Source organism: Diadema antillarum, unplaced genomic scaffold (assembly GCF_040938485.1).
Source record: "Diadema antillarum isolate AM-2024a unplaced genomic scaffold, OU_Dant_1.0 seq00001103_RagTag, whole genome shotgun sequence".
NCBI lineage: Eukaryota > Metazoa > Echinodermata > Echinoidea > Diadematoida > Diadematidae > Diadema > Diadema antillarum.
Genome location: NW_027271919.1, coordinates 1,456,203 through 1,470,529, shown reverse-complemented (window position 1 = coordinate 1,470,529; position 14,327 = coordinate 1,456,203).

Sequence of the window (14,327 nt, the reverse complement as noted above, 5' to 3'; positions counted from 1 at the left end):
ACATTACAAGTTGATTAAGGATGGGGATGGAAATTGAGGGTCCCACTAAGAACTAAAGCTTGCACAATATGGAACCCTCAGAAAATACACAGGACAGCGAAATTAAGCTACAAATTGATATAAATCAAATATATTAATTGATATGAAATCAAATTTGGAAGGGAAAAAAAGAAGAAAAAAGAAAAGAAACTACAGCAAGTCAAATCAACTTTACCAAAATCAAAATACACAGTTTCCATAGGAGACCATGTAAATAAAAGAAAATAAATGAACATGCAACATCATCCCTCATGACAGCAAACAAAGCACAAGTAGATCACTGTTTCACAAAGAAACAAGATACATGTACATACAGATGCATGATTGTATTGCATATAGACTATACAAAATTTTGAAAGAATACCATAACACACTCACACCCATCTATGGGTGCGTTTATAAGATTTTGCGAGCCTAGAATCACTGTTTTGAAACACTGTTTTGAAACACTGTTTCAAATCACACTTTCATCAGGAGAGCGTTTATAAGATTTTTTTCTCCGAGCGTGTTGGGGCTCTCGCTCAGACTGCCATTGCGCAACTCACTCTGCGCAGTTTTTCCTCGGCAAAAGGCCAAACAGGGTGCGCGCAAGGCATTGACGTCATTATAAACAGTGTTTGCCATCGCGGTTGCGTTTATAAGATTTTTGAAACACTGATTCTACAGAAACACTGTTTACAAACGCACTATTTTGTGCGATTTGAATCAGTGTTTCAAAACACTGTTTCAAATCACGGCGAGCGTTTATAAGAATTTTTTTCGAGCTAGAATCACTGTTTGGCCAGAAACAGTGTTTCAAAGCACTGTTTCTGGCCAGAAGAAAAATCTTATAAATGCACCCTATGTACAGTATAAAGACAATCTTGTGATAAACATACTGTATAGACTTGAACACCGAAAGGTGGACCTGTGTGCTACACAAGATGTGCTACACAAGACAGTTACCAGCCACTATTAATATTCTCATTATTATTATTGTTATCGTTATTATTATTATTATCATCATCATCACCACCATCATTATTAGTATAATCATTATAACTATTACCACCGTTAGCATTATTAATATCATTATCATTATTATCTATTGAAAAAGGTTCAAAAACAATAATGAAATCTATGAGGTAGCAATTACTAAGGTCTGCCCTTAATTTGTGAAAATTTCTGTTTTCAGTGTTGTCAGTATTTCAAAGGCAACTTTCATCAGGATAATTGTTTGACATCATTTTGCAGTTTGTCTGAAATAGCAGCAACTGATATCAATTTTCCAAGTTGCAATACAGGAGTTTTGCAAAGTGATAAATCCATTGCCTTTGATGAATGTCAGGCAGGTTGAAATACAAACTTCAGTTGCACCACATGATGATTGAAATCAAGTTTCTTATTTTTTATTATATTCTACAATGATACATGTACATTTTCTACACATATCACTTGTTTCAATCTCCTCTAAAGAAAAAAAAAATACTGAATTAGTGTATTGCTGCTGGATTAATTTGAAAAGATTTGTCAAAAGAGCTAAGTATTGCCAGCATGATATAAGAATCCTTTTGATCAAAGTCACTCAGAGAACTGGTAGTGGTAGAATTTCTTTCTATATATTCTATTACAGCACATACATACAGGTACATTTAAGTATGTATAGCTTCCACAGTTTTTCCTTATGCCCTATCCACTGCATCCCAACTAATGCAAGCAAAATAACATTTCAACCACTGACCTGATGTAAGCTGGTGTGATAATGATAATGTATCAACATACTAAACTGAAAAAAAAAATAAATTGATTAAAAAAATGTCACTTTTGAGATCACTGGCCCAATATATACTGTATTGAAAATGACAATTTCTATCAATGACAAGTGCATTGCAACATGTCTTTATTTTAATAGTAAAAAAAGTACAAAATTAGAAACAAGGAACATTGATTTTCATTACACTGACCAAGTTTTAACACTGATTTTAACCAGAAAGGACAAAATCAAATATCTTGCTGGTCTTTATAGAGAGGTGGACATCATGCATGTATGATGTGCATTAAACATTCCTGGGGGTGTTTCATGTTCTTAGAGTTACGAACGACTTAAGAACAACTGGAACACGTTCTGGTGTGCTATACTTATCAGAATTTTGATAATTCAGCACAAGAACTGATCCCCAGTCATTCTTAAGTGGTTCGTAACTTTTAAGAACAGCTTAATGAAACACACTCCCCTGGTTCCGTGTCAGCTGAAATATGGCAGGTCTCTCCAGTCCACTGAGGAGGACAAATGCACATCCAGTCGTTCATCCAATCATAACATGTGCCACCATGCAGGCAGGGGGAAGAGGGACAGCCTGTCACTCCTGTTAAAAGTGTGCCACAATTCAAGAGAAAAGTCAGGTGGTACGTGAGAATATTTTATAACCATGCAGTCATATATCTACCTTATGAGCTCTCTTCTTGTCATTATTGTTTTGTCTTTTTTGTTTTTGTTTTTTATTTGAGGCATCAAAGGAAAACTTCAGCCCATTACAGCCTTGATTTCTACAAACAGGGTACATTCATTGCTGCCTTATGCTTTTGAACATGATATCATAAAGTTTTGATGAAGATACCGCAGTACGGTAATCCTAACATGTCTGAAATTAGATAGATCACAGGTGAATGACCCATTAACCCACCCAACAAGACTAATTAGAATGCATCATTTGCATCACTTTAATTTTCTTTTCTTTTTTGGCAAAAACTTTGAAAAAGGTGACCCAGTTAGAAGCATGTTTAAAATAATAATAGGCTATCATGATTGAAATCATCATTACATATCATCTTATAGTGGTTGCAGCTGACATACTATGTATCACCCATATTTCAACCAAGTGGAACTTCTTGAGAATTTCTTGCTCTGTGTCTAACTTTGATGATACTGAATATGCTAATTTGTTTATTCAATCCTATTTCATTTGTCACATTCTACATGCACATACAAGTAGGTGCAGCAATTCAATTAAAAGCTGGATTTTGAAAAGGACAGGTTAATTTGTGAACATCACCATCCACAATCCATGCATCTAATTTACCCATAAATCAAGACACTCTCCTTCATACATTGATCTATCCACCTGTCCAGTCATCAATCCCATCAAATGAATTAAGCTCAAAAAGGTTTCACTAAATCTCTCTCTAAGGAAAGCAAAGTTATAAATGGAACAGGGTATCATTATGAAAGTGATTCAGTACTCCTACCAGATGATTGATCAATACAGCATTTAATCTTATTTTGTTAATACATATATCTTTTTTAATGAAAAGTTAAGAGTCAGAGTGACACATGTACAACATGTATATTAAAGTTGATTACAAATGCATAAATTGTGTTCAAAATTTGGCTTAACTTCAGCTGCACTACAGGCTACAGATGTACAAAGATGTAGGATGAATGCACGGGCGATGTAAACTTAGGGATCCACTCAGTCATTATACAATTATGTACTATCATTAGGGCCTATGGTATATCACACTAATTCTGGCTAGCACAAATTTGTACATCTACTTAGTCAAACGGATGACCTCATGCTAATGTGTAAGTTGAATGCTGTAATGCTGTAGTGGGAAAATAACACATGGTAGTTTTTACCGGATTCAACTTTAAAGCTGGAACTCAACATAAAGTGAACAGGTGTAGCACTTAACCCTCTTGCAACTACCTCATGCAAAATTTTGTGGACTTACAATGTAACACCTAATACATAATTTACATAATTTTCCACAAGACTGTTAGGGTTGAAGGAAATCATATTATTGTATTAACACAAATAGGATATGACATTTTATGCATTACTTCATTGCTATACAAAAATTTGATAATAAAATCTAGATTTAACAAAATTTGAATAATTTCTAAATTTGATAAAATTATATACATAACAGCTTCTATACAATCTATCTCACCTGCTGGGTCCTTTAAACAGGCATGCAAGTTAGAATTTTTCCTTTACAAATGGGTTCTTGCTTCTGTATAAGGATCTCTTCACTTTTTGAGAAGGACAAAAGAAATTGGGCTTTGATCTGAATGCTAGATAGCCATTTATCCATATCCATAATATGCACTCGGTGTGACCCCTCTGGAACTGCTACTGATGTGCACAATGTAACATCCCAATAGAACATGAAATATGATGAAACTACAGCAAAAATGAAGGACTTCGAGTTTTATACCTAGCGAGCAATGAGGACCCTTAAAGCCAGGGCTGCACATGCAGGAATATTCTTCTCCTTCTGATATACAGTAACCCCCATTCATACAGGGTGCCGACACACACGGGTTGGGTGGAGGTGAGGTAGGCGTGACAACTGAGGGCAGCAAACATATTCAACATTGATATTTCCACTAATCACAACATTATATTTAAGATACGCACAACTAGGGTACGTAGCATGATATCAGGAACTACTATAGATTGTAAAGTTGATTGTGTATTTATTAATCAATTATGCATTTTTACCATCAATGTGCCATCATTCATATTCCTTGACACGGCATGTATTGCTTTGAATTTCTTTTTTGTTTTTTCCACAGAATCCTTTATTTATCCTCACCCCTCTCCAAGAAAATAATAATAATAATAATAATAATAATAATAATAATAATAATAATAATAATAATCTTGGTACCATATGATCAACTGCCTGCATAGTTAGTATTCATGTTTCTCTGAATAAAACATGAAGTATGTTCATTCCAAGTGATGGAAGTGATTAAAATACAAGCAGACTGATGATGAGCAACAAACCAAGTCTACAAATTGATTCATTTCAATGTGAATTCCCTTTTTATTTAATCTCAATGGATATTGGCTTTTTGGCAGTTTAATTTAAGATTTTGTAGTTTCCTACATCAGAAAGTAGAGTACATGTAGTCACAGACAGGTGTTAGGGCCATACACTGAATTGCTTATCCATAAAATGTATGTACATGTAAACTGATTTAAAAAAATAAGAATAATGTATTTAATCCATTGAGGACGGGCTGATTTTGATACAACACACATTTCCCAAAGACACTTGCAAGAGTAAACTCGGGACTAGACTGGTCCTTAATGGGTTAACACTGCACATCATCACACACATATTCTTGACTACATCTTTAGCAATTTGCTAAATTTCACTATGATCAAGTCGACTTAGGCCGACACAACTGAACACACAGCATATTTCATTTGTTCTGGCTCACTTAAAATGGCAAACTTTGTGAAACTGATTTGACTGTTACAGTATTTTGGTCCATGAGTTTTACTCCATTTATAGCTGAAATTTTATCATACATGTATAGCCATTTTATTAAATCTTTGAATCAGGAGTGCAGTGTACAGTATCTCTATAGCAAAGGAAACTTACCTGATTCACAGTGACTGCCGGTAAACCAAGCACTACAGATACACGTGTAGCTGTGGTTGCTAGCAATGTTGCAGACGCCAGAGTTCATACAAGGTTCGGAGTAACATGGACTTATTACTTTCAGAGAGTGAATCAAAGTGAAGTCCACAATATGGGTATTCCAGCATAGGGTGCGTGGAATAAAGACAGTAAAAACTTTGCAGAGTGAAAAACATGGACTGTATTGAAACTCTACTGCCAGTGATGAACACCGCAACAGAGGGTTAACAAAACAATGCAGCAATCAAAGTCATTCAAATGATTGTCAATAACCTAGCTGTTAGCCACAAAACTTTGCAGGATAGTAAAAAACACACACACACAAACAAACATATAAATGAATACATGTAAAACTCATTGTCCCATATTGCACACCATCGAACCTCCTGAATAACGAACAGCTGCCCAGGATACTATGAGAGCTACATCAGCACCTTTTGTTGTCAGCCATGTCAGCATGTCACTGCAAAGCTTATAACAACATTTTTGTCTGAGTGGCTGTGTTTATATTATCTTTCCCATGCTTGAGACCTGTTTCAATACCCACTATCAAAACGCATAAATTTGCAAAGGCCTTTCGGATCAAATACTGTACAATGTATGTTACGTTGTTGTATCGTTATTCCGAAGGTTCATTCATCAGAAATACACAAATTCTCTATACCTAGAGGTTCGTTAATCCGAAAATAAAAAAGGGTTCGTTAATCCAAACATTTGTGGCGTTATTCCGAAGGTTCGTTATTCTGAAGGTTCGTTAATCCAAAAATGAATTAGGGTTCATTATTCCGAAGGTTCGTTTAAATAATCTGAAAATGAAATAAGGTTCGTTATTCTGAAGGTTCGTTGAACCGAAGTGAAATAGGGTCCGTAACAAACCTGCGGACAAACAAGCTTTGTTCCATTTTCAAAATAAAGAACCTTCATTTTCAGATTAATTAATAAACCTTCGGAATAACAAACCTTATTTCATTTTTGGATTAAAGAACTTTCAGAATAATAAACCTTATCACATTTTCGGATTAACAAACCTTCGGAATAACGAATCTTCGGAATAATGAACCTTCAGAATAACGAACCTTCAGATAAAAGAACTTTCGGAATAACAAACATTCGGAATAACAAACTGTAACCGTATCCTGAAGCTGCCTGTTGAAAATGTACCTGGCATATCACTGTAAATTATTTTGCTTGTCAATTGCGATTATTGAATTGGCAATGACTTTAGTGGAACCATTGCTGTAGACCCCATGTAATTTTTTTGCAACAGATATGGATAAGAATATTGAAAAAAAAAGGTTCAAAAACATGAATATCTGCAAAACTACCAATTAGTAGAATGCTGAAAGGTAATAAAAAAAATAATGTTACTTGTACAAAATTGTAAGTAGGTACCTATATTGCTGACTACACACAGAATTTTGAGCAGCACCATACTACATGTACCTACAAATGTACAGTGCTTTCATCCTGTTCCTATGTAGTCCAAGTCCATGAGACCGTTTTGAAAGTCAAGGTGAGGGGCGAGTTGTGTCCCCAAAAGGCACTCAAAACATTGGCCAAGGGACAATCCCAGGGTGGAACGAAGCATGACATTCATTGAGACAATTGGCAGTCGGTAAACATTCACGACAGGGAGAGTGTGATTTCTGTCACACGATGTTTAGATCGCTACCCGCGGCAACACACAAAATGTGCAGCTACAGTATACGCTTACTTACAAGGCTACCATCAAGGCCAAGTAGTGCGCGCAGAACTCTACTAGTAGACAATTGGTCATGCAACTTTGTTCGAAAGCATCCTAAAAATAGAATCATGTTTATTTTGTTGGGCACTGTAAAGAGAGTTTCCAAACTTCAGATTTTGAATTTCATAATTGATATCATAATTTCCTGATTGGAAGAATGGGCCTGAAAATGGGGTGCTATCACTGTACTGAATAAACAAAAATGGATATAACAGTTTGCAATATTGGTTTGTTTTCTCTGGACTTACCTGAACACGTTGGACCAACATACATCGCCGGGCAATCACACATATCTGTCTGCAAGTTACACGTACCTCCATTCTGACAGGAGCCACCAGTACCAGTACATTGACCTGATAACAAAAGAATATCATAACAGAACATACCGGTAATGGCCCGAATCCACGAAAGTGGTACACAAATGAAATCATGGTTTAAACCATGGACAAAAACCATGGAGCACCAAGTGTCGCACAGAATATTTTGTTACGAAATAAGTCATTCCATTTAAGACTAAATGACCGTTTCATATGCAATTATCATTTCATGGACGAAATGTTGATTTAGTTACAAAATGTCATTTTGCAACAAAATAATCATTTCATCAACAAAATGACTGATTTCGTAACGAAATATTCCATGCAACACTTGGCGCTCCATGGTTTTTATCCATGGTTTAAACTAAGGTTTCATTTGTACCAATTTCGTGAATTCGGGCCAATGACTTCAAGCTAGACAGCATTCCATTTTAGCATCAAGTAGCATCATGCAGTGAAATGTAGTAAACAAGTTTCTTTACATAGGTTAAAGGGATCATTTACTTTCGGCTGAGACCTACAACTTCAGGTTTCGAACATTCTTTGGTGAGATAATGAGAAACCTCTTCAAATGAAATTATGAAAGATCATGTGATTCCAAAAGGGATTCACCATTTATTTAATGAAAACTGGTTTGAAAATGGCTGAGATATATCCAAAACAGGGTGATCCGAATAAAAGATGAGACCCATCTTTTATTACAGTCTTTGTTTTATTTTGTTTTTGGATTTCACAGCCATTCTAAAACCAATTTTTATCAAATGAACTTTGAATTCCTTTGAGAATGGTATGCTCTGTACTATTTCATGAGTGGTTTCTTGATATCTGTCAAAAAGTTGAAAGCCCAATCCTCATCTCTACCAACACTAATTACTATATACCATCCCTTTAACTACAAAGGTACAAGCTTGTATAATGTACAAAAATTGTAGGCCTACAACAATGATATTGTAAGAACATTGTTACTTGAATAATCTCTCTTCTTCTTTTTCCTCTTGTGTCATTACTTACAGCTTTCTGGATTGATATCATTCTGTACATGTATGGTTCAAATTTTCCAGCATTTTTTTTTCACTCATATTTGCCCTTCCTTCACACCTCTTTTTTGTCTGGCCACCCTGTGTACCCATTCTTCGTCTGACCTTTTTCCGAAAATCCCATTCTTTCTTTCTCCTTCCACTATGAATGCCTATCACCTTTTTTAGGTTCAGTTTGACATAAGGATTAAGATAAAAGGGTTAGGGTTATGTTTGTGGGTAGAATTTATATTTCATAGGAGCAATTACTATATCACAGTCCTCTGAGCAAGTGTCATGGAACACTGTGAAATACCAGTCAGATTGACATTGCAGCTGAATCTTAATCTAGATATTTTACAAACTGTATCTGAATTCTTTAGATCAGTATAACATTTCAAAATTATTGGTGTTTGTACTGTACATTCATGTTGTCACAGTAATCATTCTGATCCTCTTATCACACTGAGGAAACAAAACATTTAATTGTAAATAGACAGTTGTAAAATACTGTCCCATTTGAAAAATGTAGGCCTATTGATATTTTCCATGTATGACCATTAATCATGGATCCCTAAAAGTGAATCACCTCCATTTAATTGTATTGGTAATGAATGGATTCAACACTCAATACACAGTGGATTTGATTGAATTCTCAATCACCACCTTCCAAATGCATAGAATTGAAAGACAGGGCTTGGTGTCCTGCATTCAATATGTACACTAGCTACCGTGTACCAGCAAAACTTTTGTTTGTCAAATTGCGGCATTAAGTCTGATTCCAATATGACCTCTAATAGTACGTATGGGGCAACTTAGCGGAAGTTAAAGTGTGTATGAGTTGACTAGGAAAAATTATCCTGATTCTATGCAGGCCTATACATTAACATTTTTATCATGCATCAAAGTGTTTACCATGAGCTGTTAGCACCTTGATGATAGGAAATCTTTATTTTATATTTACTCTTTCAGCTTAATTACAATTTACCCTTTTCTGTACAATGGAGACCTTTTGAACTTAAGAATACAACATACATACAATGTATGTTGTACATTAGGGATGCCTAACTTCAATAACAAATCTCACAGAAACTTACAGTATGTACCAGGCCTTAAAAATGTATGATCAGCTATACAATTTGTATGTATTAAAGGGTGTGTACAGTTCTGGTCGAGGTGAAGATTTAGCTTTTAACGTTTTGTGAGATATTCAGAAACCACTCTATGAGATGTCAAAGAGCATGCAGTTCTAAAGGGTATCAAAAGTTTATTATATGAAAATCTGTATGAAATGTCTGAGATATCCAAAACCAAGGTGAAACAAAGAGATACTAATAAAGTTGGGGCATGTCGCCTTTTATTATTAGCACTTTTTTGGATATCTCAGTCATTTGAAAACCAATTTTTATCAAGTAAACGTTGAATCCTTCTAAATATTACATGCTCTTTCATATTTCATAAGAGGTTTTTCATTATCTCACTTAGGAATGTTCAAAACATGAATCCCTACCTCAACCAGTACTGTACAGTCCCTTTAACCCTAACCTAAAACTAGTAAAAGGACATACAAATGCATGTGCCATCCTAATCAACTTTAAAAGTTAAGCCTACTGCAAGTACTGAAAGTGATAAAGATTTGAGAATTATTTTAGTATGCCCCACACAACATACACACACACACACACACACACACTCTCTCTCTCTCTCTCTCTCTCTCTCTCTCTCTACTGACTGAATGTTTCAAGCAGTCATATAAAACAAAAATCTTTTGAGAACTGTGTGAAATCCATGGCATACTGTACATGTACTTATACAACATGAATGCATGGTAAACATATCTGTTCTAGTTAGTAGTGTGATTTCATGGGGGAACCATTGACTTTATGATTGTGATGAACTTTTATCTGATCTACTCAAGGAGTCAAAGTGGTCTCCTTGGTTAGAATTCTGCTCTGCAAAAGCTAAATACTGGTTTGTTTAATTTAATCTCCTCTTGGTAATTTCATGGGTATCTCGTGGGTATGGATCCTCCATGCATTTCTTCAAAGCCTAAAAGGCAAAATCCATCCTTTATTATACTACACGTGGATTTCAATGAATAAAGGGGGATGCTTGATTGAACATAGACATATAAAGAGAAATAATATGTCAATGTTTCAAATCTTTTCTTCAAAATGTGACAGCAGTGTTTTACCTGGTTGGTCAACAAAGCAGTTTAGTTTTAAGGTGAAGAAAAAGTCATTCAACTTACTTGTACACATATTTTCACATTTTCCATTGAAAAGGGGATTAATGAGAAAAAATGCATTCATGAATGAAATTATGGAGTTGTAATGATTTAGCAATGGGGAATGATAGTTTTGTGACATGCAGGGAGACTATACACGCAAAGTGTACAGGCAGCTGACTTATGAGATGCCCACAACAATGCTTTAATAGTATACCAGTACTTTTATTTTTTTTTATAGATCTCAGAATTGTCTGATTTGCAAGTGTGGTTGGGGCACTCCATCCCCATTGCGAGGAAACAATGTGCTCCCAAACTCACTAGGCCTTCATGAATTGACATTAAAACCAACTTTTCTGAACTAATCCTGTTTGATTTCAATAAAAATGCTGTTTGGCTACAATGTTTGTATATCATTGAAGTCAACCACAGATGTGCAGGGTCAAATAACAAACAAAGTATTTCATTGAATGCTGTTTTTGTGGTGTAATTGAAAAGTTTGTTCGCAAAAACCGATAAGTCCATTTTTTAAGATTTTGAGGTACGGTCTCTGTCATAAAGTACAAAATGATACCTTTTAAATGATATATTGTCAATACAAATAAAAGTAAATTTTTAAAGTTATGGTCAAAAGAATCAAAAAATTTCTAACTATTCTCTTTATTTTTTTCGACCTTTAATCGCAAATATCTCCATTTGGCAAATATGGACTTATCGGTTTTTGCAAACAAACTCTTCAATTCTTCATTGTCTGGCACTAGTCATTTTTTAAACCATTTTTTTTATGTCACTGTATGCCTATAGCTAAAATCTCTCTCCAACAGGGGGATAATTGCTGGACAAATTATATATGTCACCACTGTATGTGTTTTGTAAATTTTTTTTAATCATTACTCTATTATCTTACCAACAGTTGAAGTTGTTGATCCTACATATGTAGTACATGTTTCTCTCTTTCGACCCAATTCAGTGCTTGATTAATTGTTAACTAATGTTGGGGAGGCCTAGATATTCACAAGACTTCAATTCCTCCAAGAACCATGCATATCATGGCCCATTAAATGCACATTGCAGAAATCTAGTAATACCGCACATCAATTACTTTGGAAACCTTTAAATTAAGTGAAACATACATTGTATTTCATATCATAATGAAATAACCACATCTAGATCTAACTCTTCTCTGGAATTCAACTGTTCCAATTTAGAATAATTATTCAGATTGCACTGATAAACAGGATATCTTCCTCTGTGTCATGTGTTGTATGCATGTGTATGAATACAATTGTACATTTAAAAAAAAAAAAGTTTTGTAACAGGCATCTGTACTCACCAAGCACATCATTGATACAAAGTGCCGCCAAGCAGGTACAAACTAGCAGTGCTGTCCGGCTGACACTCCAACCCATGTCACTGGTAATTCCACTATAAGCTTCCAACTGGCAGCTAATTCCAGGGAGGTGATCCCCTGCTAATTCTCAACTCAAGATTCACACCCCTCCAGTAGAATATGACAAATTTAGGTTCGCTCGCCACCTGCCGTACAGTAGGGAGTGATGTATGAATGCAATGGGAACAGTCCGTACCAGCTGCAGTGATCAATAAATGATACACCCTCCGCAGCACTGTGGCAGCAAAGTCCAAAAACTTTTTGATACTACACACTGTGATTTCCTGTCGAACAGCGGTTTCGCTATTCCATGGTGGTTCAGAAAGTCGTCGAAGACCCGAGACCTTTCTCGTTTCTTTAAGTACTCCTTCAAATGTTATTAGGCGAAATGAGTAATCACGATGGAGCAGCGAGTAGGTAATACGTGAAATTTACGACACAACGCGACCTCAATAACCATAGCTGCGGGTTGATATAATCGGTCCTCACTGATAAGTAATATCCTTGGCAAATGAAAGCTTCTCCGCTGAAAGAATTTTGGGGGTGTGACGATACTGGGCGTGACCAGTGATGCGGAGAGCAGGTTGAATGGAACACGGAGGCAGACAAAAGCGGCGCCGCTGCCGCTAAAAGTGTACACAGATATGACGTTGTACCATGTACAGACCGGTAGAACAGAGACAATCATTTCGGAGACTTGATGACTACTCGTGGCCAATTATGTTTGGTTGTTGTTGTATTTTTTTTTTTCTGATTTGGTGGGCGGGGGGTCTCTCTCTCTCTCTCTCTGGTGTCTGAGAGGAGAGACTGATGGGAAAGGTTAAAGGGATCTATCGAGTTTTGGTTGAGACCTAATTTCAGGTTTCTAACATTTTTTGGGTGACATAATGAGAAATCCTCTTATGCAATATGAAAGAGCAAGTAATTCCATGAGGAATTCAACCTTTATTTGATGAAAATTGGTTTTGAAATGGCTGAGATATCCAAAACAGAGCGATTCTAATATAAGTGTGTGACCCACATTTTATTACGATCGCTTTGTTTTACTTTGTTTTTGGATGTTTCAGTCATTCCAAATCCGATTTTCATCAAATAAACCTTGAATTCCTCTTAAAATGGTATGTTCTGTACTATGTTCATAAGTGTTTTCTTGGTATCTCGCAAAAAGTTAAAAGCCCAATTCTCATCTTTCGATCTTTAAAGGACAAGTTCACCTTCATAGACATGTGGGTTGAGTGAATGCAGCAATATTAATAGAACACATCAGTGAGAGTTTGAGCAAAATCAGACAATCCGTTAAAAAGTTATGAATTTTTGAAGTTTCTGCTGGATGAAAAGACTACTATAGCTTGTGATGTCACATGAGTACAACGATATAAAGAAAGAATAAAGAAAATTCAACATATTTCCATTTTTCTCGCATAACAAAAGAACACTCGACTTCTCTCTTTCAGAAGGCAGGGGGAATAATATTACCCTTAACATACGTCAGTAGCAAGTCGAAGAAATGTGCACTTTATTCAAAAAGTAAAGTTTTGTGAAATTCTCTTTTTATTTTCCTTATATAGTTGTACGCTTGTGACATCATACACTGTAGCAGTCTTCTCTTCCAGCAGTGACTGCACAGATACTTAAGATATTCGTAACTTTTGAACGGATTGTCCAATTTTCCTCAAACTTTCACTGATGTGTTCTACTAATATTGCTGCATTCTCTCAATCCTTATGTATATGAAGGTGGACTTGTCCTTTAAAATAACAACAACAACACAATTCTCATCTCCACCAATACTGTTTCGTCCCTTTGAATGATATATCAAAATAGTAAGAAGACTTCAACAATTCGTGATGTCAATATATTTTATTTCCCCCATGATGAAAAGAGCTCTTAACTCGCTTCTTATAGAACGTAGGAAAATCAATGTTACCATATCATTACTTTGTCAGCTAGTATAACAAGCTCATATAAGGAATATGTACTTGTAACGCAGAAAATAAAGTTTGTGGAGTTGTCTTATGTTGCTGCTCTACTGTGACATCAGGAATGCTGTCTTCTTAGTAGAGGGATGACTGTTTAAAAGTTACTATATAGGGCGGATGATTCTTACTGACGCCTTGTGTGATATGCACTGTCATACTTTTAAGCCGGCATTAAAGAAGATAGGCCTACTTCACAGACT